This window comes from Telopea speciosissima, unplaced genomic scaffold (genome assembly GCF_018873765.1).
Source record: "Telopea speciosissima isolate NSW1024214 ecotype Mountain lineage unplaced genomic scaffold, Tspe_v1 Tspe_v1.0795, whole genome shotgun sequence".
Classification (NCBI taxonomy): Eukaryota; Viridiplantae; Streptophyta; class Magnoliopsida; order Proteales; family Proteaceae; genus Telopea; species Telopea speciosissima.
Window position 1 is genome coordinate 8,099 of NW_025318131.1, and position 5,912 is coordinate 14,010.

Here is a 5,912-nt window from a genome sequence, read left to right on the forward strand (position 1 = left end):
GCCTAATTTAGTTGGACAGAGGATGTGGAAAGCAAAGCATACTAAAGAGCATGCATCGTACATATCTACCCAGTCATTACCCAGGTTGGGTATGGCTACTTCTCCCACGGACTGAGGTGCACCAAGGCATATATGATAGGGCAAGCATGTTATCACTGTTGAATCTCTTGCTCCCAGTTGGACTCAGGAGGAGTCACCTGAAGTGCTCTTTGGTACTGATATCAAAGAGGGAAATACCATATGCATGGGGATTTCTTGCTTGGACTCAAGGGGAGTTCACTGGAACTCTTGTTGATGTTGTCCAAAGGAGGAGAAGAGCCTCATCATCAGTAGCAGCTCTCAAAGGAGAGAGGGATGTAAGATTCAAGGGGAGTATATGTGCCCTTTGGACTTGTTGTCAAAAGGGGAGAGAGTATCATACAAAAGCCCAAATGTGAAGTTGAATGTTCTGTGTTCATGTGTTGGAATAAGCAAGTACAATATGGAGGTTGCATATATGTGTGTTGCCAACAATTCCAAAGGGGGTGATTGTTGGAGCTTTGGTCATTGATGTTGTCATTATTGTCAACATGGTCAGATAGTCAATAGACTCACACAGTGGTTTGTCATTGATAGATGACGTGTGTGGAGGAGTTGAGCAGAATAGCATGGAAAGGATCAAGGTGAAGTGGCCTAGACAGTGTAGGTAAAACACTTTCAGAACACTGGTTTTTGCACTGACATCAACTTTGTGTAATTTTTGTTGTTGTTGTCTTAGATGCTGAATCGGTTGAAACTCAAAACACAGATATTGTATCCCTTCAAGTCCTCTTTCCATTGAATTTGAAATCTGGTCAATCAGAATTTGTATGAGGGAGATATGACCTAAACATTAAAAGCTGCATAATTCCTTTTTTGCACAAAATGTGTGTGCACACCGGGTAGACCTTGTCACAAGGTTGTATGTGCCTGTGGTTGAGACTTGAGAGGCAAGGTGTGTCACGACCAATTGTGTGTGATTGGTAAAAGGGCTAATGCCAACCAAGGTTTAAATCTCGTCTCGTCTTACCATTTCGGGCTGGTCGAGATTTTCGAAATATCCGAAATTTCGCTGAAATATGGTATTTTTTCTGCCATATTTTGGCACCCCATCTCGGTGGGTTTGTGGCCATATTAAGGCTTGATACTTCATATATACCCTTATTTAAGCTAAATAAACACATTTGAACCTCCATATTGCAAAAAAATGAACTCAAAGTGGTGTTTTGGGTTGACACCCTTGATTGACAGTATACGGTCGGACCCTGATGTATAAATAGTCAAATACACATTGTTTAATGAAATATACCGAAATTTCGACCAGATATACAGAAATATACTGAAATTTACCGAAATATTCCGAAATTTGAACATTTTTCATTTCGGAAGTCCATCTCGTCTCAGTAGTGTCGAAATTACCGAAATTTCGGCGATGGATCGCGAAATTTTGAACCATAGTGCCAACCAATCTATTCTTGACAGCCGTGTGAGTATGCCTGCATAGTTGAGCATCTGTGATGGTCGAGTTGAGAAGCGAGCGAGTTGAAGTTAGATTTTTGAGTCACTGATTCACCCCTCCCTCTTAGTGACGCTTTGGGGACCAACAAAGATAATTACTCATTTAAACCATGGACATCTGCATCCGTTTGTTTTTCCTTTAGAGGCTTCTGGTGTTTGCACTCCCATGCTACATTTTTCGGATACTAAAACATGTTTGGTTACAAATATTAGCAAAATACAAGTAATTTTTCTGCATGGATGCCTCTGGAATGCAGTTTTCTTGTCTTCTATTTTCTATCAGCATTGCTCATTACTCCTTACAAGCTCACTCACTTGTTTGATAATTAAGGAACCCTGTAAATGTTAAAAGCTCAATCAAAATTGACAGGCGTTTATGGCAAATGAAAATATTTAAATGTAGCTCAACACTCCGTCATATTGGATAGCACAATTTTATTTGTGAATTTTCCTTGATTTCCATAATCAATGAGTTTAATCACTAAATTCTCATTGGGATGTGTTCTTGTATGTGAGGTATTAGCTCTTGAGAAAATTGTGTACCACACAGTGATATTAGGCCAGTTTTTTGAAATAAGATACATAGCCACCTACTAGTTTGCCTCCCAACAGAAGTTTTTTGTTTTTCTACCCAATACTAAAGTTCTATTAATGGAAGATAATGTTCTCAATTCAAAGGCAAGCTGTACTGGTTCGGGCTACTTGGTATCCCTGTTCTCTGCCTAAAATCTGAAATTACTAGTTTCTTAAAGCATTAGATTGCAATTCGTAAATGTTCTTTCTTTATTAGATTACACGAATTATGTTTTTTCTGTGTTGAATTACCCTATTTGATGGTTGACCTTTATCTCTTGTTTGGCTCAATTTCCAGAACCTATCTAAAGCTTCCTTGGAGGCCTCTCATGTCCATTGAAGGAAGTACAGTTTATGATTTAGGTGATGAGTTCAAAGTGAGTAACTCTATTTCCTTGAAGAAGTTGATCATAGTTGATTATTTTCTATTATTCACATTCCTCATATCCAACATCCTTTTCCTTATGGCAGATTGTGAGACATGCTGAGAGCTGGAATGTGTCAGCACTTGAAGCAGTTGCCCAAATATTCACTCCTAGTTTAGAAAGGAATGGTGAATGAACCAAGTATCTCCATAAAGTGTCTGATGACATTATTGTATGGCTATGAAATGCAGAGAGCTGCCCAAAGTTGAATTGCAGGTTACATATAATGTTTAATACATGTAGCATATGAAGCCTAGGTTCTTCATCTCATTGTTGTAATTGTTTCATTGGGCAGATTGTCAATTCGCCGTTACTGCAAACAACATGCTAATCTGATCCCCCAACTCCAGTGCTAGGCTACTTGAAGTAGAAACATAACTAGACCAGAGTCGCTGTATTCTCTTTGACTGTGATATATACACTACTTATTTTGGATGATTTCATGTTCCCTGAAGCTATGGAATGTTGTACAGTCTTGCAGTTGACTGCTTCTGTCTAATGATTCAAGCGGTCGTTTTACTTGCAACCAAAAGCTAAAGCATACAGAGCTCAGAAACTGTTTGAGTTATGTGGTGTATGTCATCTGGAAAATCTGGAAGTCTGGTCAGAATGCTGGTATATATTGTTGGTAAGGCTGCAACTCAGTTCACCCTCAACCCAACCTAAAGGTGGTCTGGCATTTTCAGACCTCAAGTTTGGCTTGGGCTGGAAATTTCCAGCCTGACATACACATGAGGCAATGGGACCCAAGAGAAACACAATGAGTTATACAATAAACAAAGTGTAGAGAGCACAACTTAAAAGAGTGTTCCAGTAACAGGAGCATTGCTGTGTATTTGAGTTTGTTTGAGCTCACTCTTGAAACAACCTTAACCAGTACATGCATGTCAACCGAAAGGTTATCAAGGTAGCAGTTCCACCTGTTCCACTAAACATGTGGGGTCTCTTAGAGTGGAAATCTGAACACCCATGAAAAGAAGAGTTGAAAGCAGGAAGAAGATGGGGGGAAAAATTTTCTGTTATAAAATATAAAGTACTTAATAAATTATTAGAATATTTCTTGGACTTAGCTCACCAAAATGTAATGCAAGACATGTTCAAGTCAAATTAATCAATTTTTGGACAGATTAGAGATGATTTCTAAGACAGTAGCCTCCTTTAAATAAGATAGTAGACACTAGACAGCCATAGTTGAACTTTGTAGCTTCTTATTTGTACTCTTTCATCAAAAACAACTTTGTTTACCCAGGAACAGCAACAAGCAGAATGCTCATATTCAAAAGATGAATAGTAGCAGATGTCACCTGTTATGAACCAATCATCTAATGGATAATTTAGCACAATTAAGCATTACCACTTTCGATCTTCTTCTATCCAATAGATTAACTGCCCCTCCCCCCCCCCCCCCCCTCCCCCTCTTTTTTTTGTCTTTTTTAGTTGGAGAAGAACACAGAGAAGAAGGTGAGTTAACACTTCTAGTGGTTGGGGGTTCAAGACCTTCTGGTATGAATAGGAGGTGGGAAACATTTCCCAGGATCCAATAATGTAAGGTTTCTATGCCACTATTTCAATTTGCAGGGAATGATTGGGTGACACCATAAAAGGTCCATATCAATGTTCTTTCTCTTTATTTATGGTTGTTGTTCTTGTTTGTAGTGAAACCAATGTTCATGCTTGATAATGGGTGGGGTTCATCATGGTAATTATGATGACATGTATGCAAGCTTTGGTATCTCAAAAGATGGACAGTGATGAGAGCTCCTCGTGGCTTGTGGTCCTTCTCATATATATACATGCATAGACATAAATCCATGGCCACATGCTTCAGTGCAAAGGCTACTCTACTTTATCAGTTTATCTGCTAAACCATGATTCCTGTCCAGTCATTTGAAAGTACTGGTCAAACAAAGAAGGGCATTGGGTGTGGGATCCCTTGGACCCTTGCAGCAGCTCCTCCTCTGGAGTACTTTCAAGTGACTGGAGAGAAGCTGCGGGGAATGCTTTGATGAATAATTAGAAAGGTTTAGAAGAAGAAAAGCTGAATCAGGAATAGGGAGAAGGGAGAGGAGGGGCGGTGGATGCAGGCCTGCAGGGTTGACTGGTTGCATCATCAAGGCTTCTTCCCAGTTGTGCAATGGAGAGGGACCACCTAACAAAAATCTTTCCAGTTTAACACTTTAATTTCCATTGTCCATGTAGATAGGATAAGATGTCTTAAGGCTCTTGAGTAGGGTGGGGAACAGAGGAGCCTTTTTATCCTCTCCATTAACTGCAGGGAATGGTGATGATGGAAAATGGTGTCTAATGCTCTAATATTCCCCATCAAAATTATAGGACCCTACTCTCATGATTTATTATATGACCACCCCCTCTTCACTCTGCACCCCCACACACCCCCCCCCCCCCCAAACCAAAAAAAATGTCATTTCTGCTGCCTCAATTCAAATTCATACTATAGTAGTGACTTGTGAGCAAGGTTCAAGGAATCGGGATTGATTCCGATTCCAGCCGATCTAATCCAGTGATTCTAGGTCATTATATTGGCCATTTTATGGTCTATTCAGACCAATTCTTACCAATTTGGATCAGAATGGGTAGCAACAGATGCCGATTTCCATCTCTTGAATCATGCCTATGACCAAATATTAATATTAGTTGAGCGGTTTAATTTCTCAGATTGAACCGGTCAGATTGACCAAAAACAACCTGTTTAGGCTTAATCAAACCGAACCCTTGTCAATTTGGGGTTTTGTAAAACCGGTAGAAATCTAAAGCAAACCAGAATGACTGACTAGACTGACCAAAATCAAAAAACATTTTCAAGAGGAACCTGGTCACGCCAGACACGTGACTCACACGCCACCCTTCTGCCTTGACATAGGGGCACGTGAAATGACTACCGCATCCCTGATCATTTCCGGGGTTCCAGGGGAGTGTGGCAATCATTTGCATGCCCTTGTGTCAGGGTGTCAGGTACAGGGGTGGTATGTTTGGCGTGACCAGGTGGCATTCTTTCTCAATAATATTGCCCAATAAAAGCCCGTTAAGACAACTACTTAAAGACCAAATTGAATCGAAACAAAACTGAACTTTGGGCTAAAAAATTTGGTTTGGTTTGGTTTGGCCCATTACCAGCCCAAAACCTGTTCAGCGCCCCTAATTATTTATTCACATCGGATGTTTTAGCGGTCCAACCAATCCGAACCGTTTGGTCCAAGTCGTATGGCTTATTGAATCTGGTGAGGCAGTCGCCGCAGTCCTTTGAACACTGCTCCAGTGCTTCCTGTGTATTCTGGAAGAGTCTTTAGTATTGACCATAGACCATTTTCGTTCCACGCCTAGTTCCCTCCTTACAAGTTACAGAGGAACAATCCTAAT

At 40.3% G+C, this 5,912-nt stretch overlaps 1 long non-coding RNA gene across 1 annotated transcript; it reads left to right on the forward strand.

The window, feature by feature from the left end:
• The first annotated feature begins 1,630 nt into the window (after positions 1 to 1,630).
• Positions 1,631 to 3,019, forward strand: LOC122648328. Its single transcript, XR_006331057.1, has 2 exons — positions 1,631 to 2,486; positions 2,581 to 3,019. It is a non-coding gene; the product is annotated as an uncharacterized LOC122648328 (long non-coding RNA).
• The last annotated feature ends 2,893 nt before the right edge of the window (positions 3,020 to 5,912 follow it).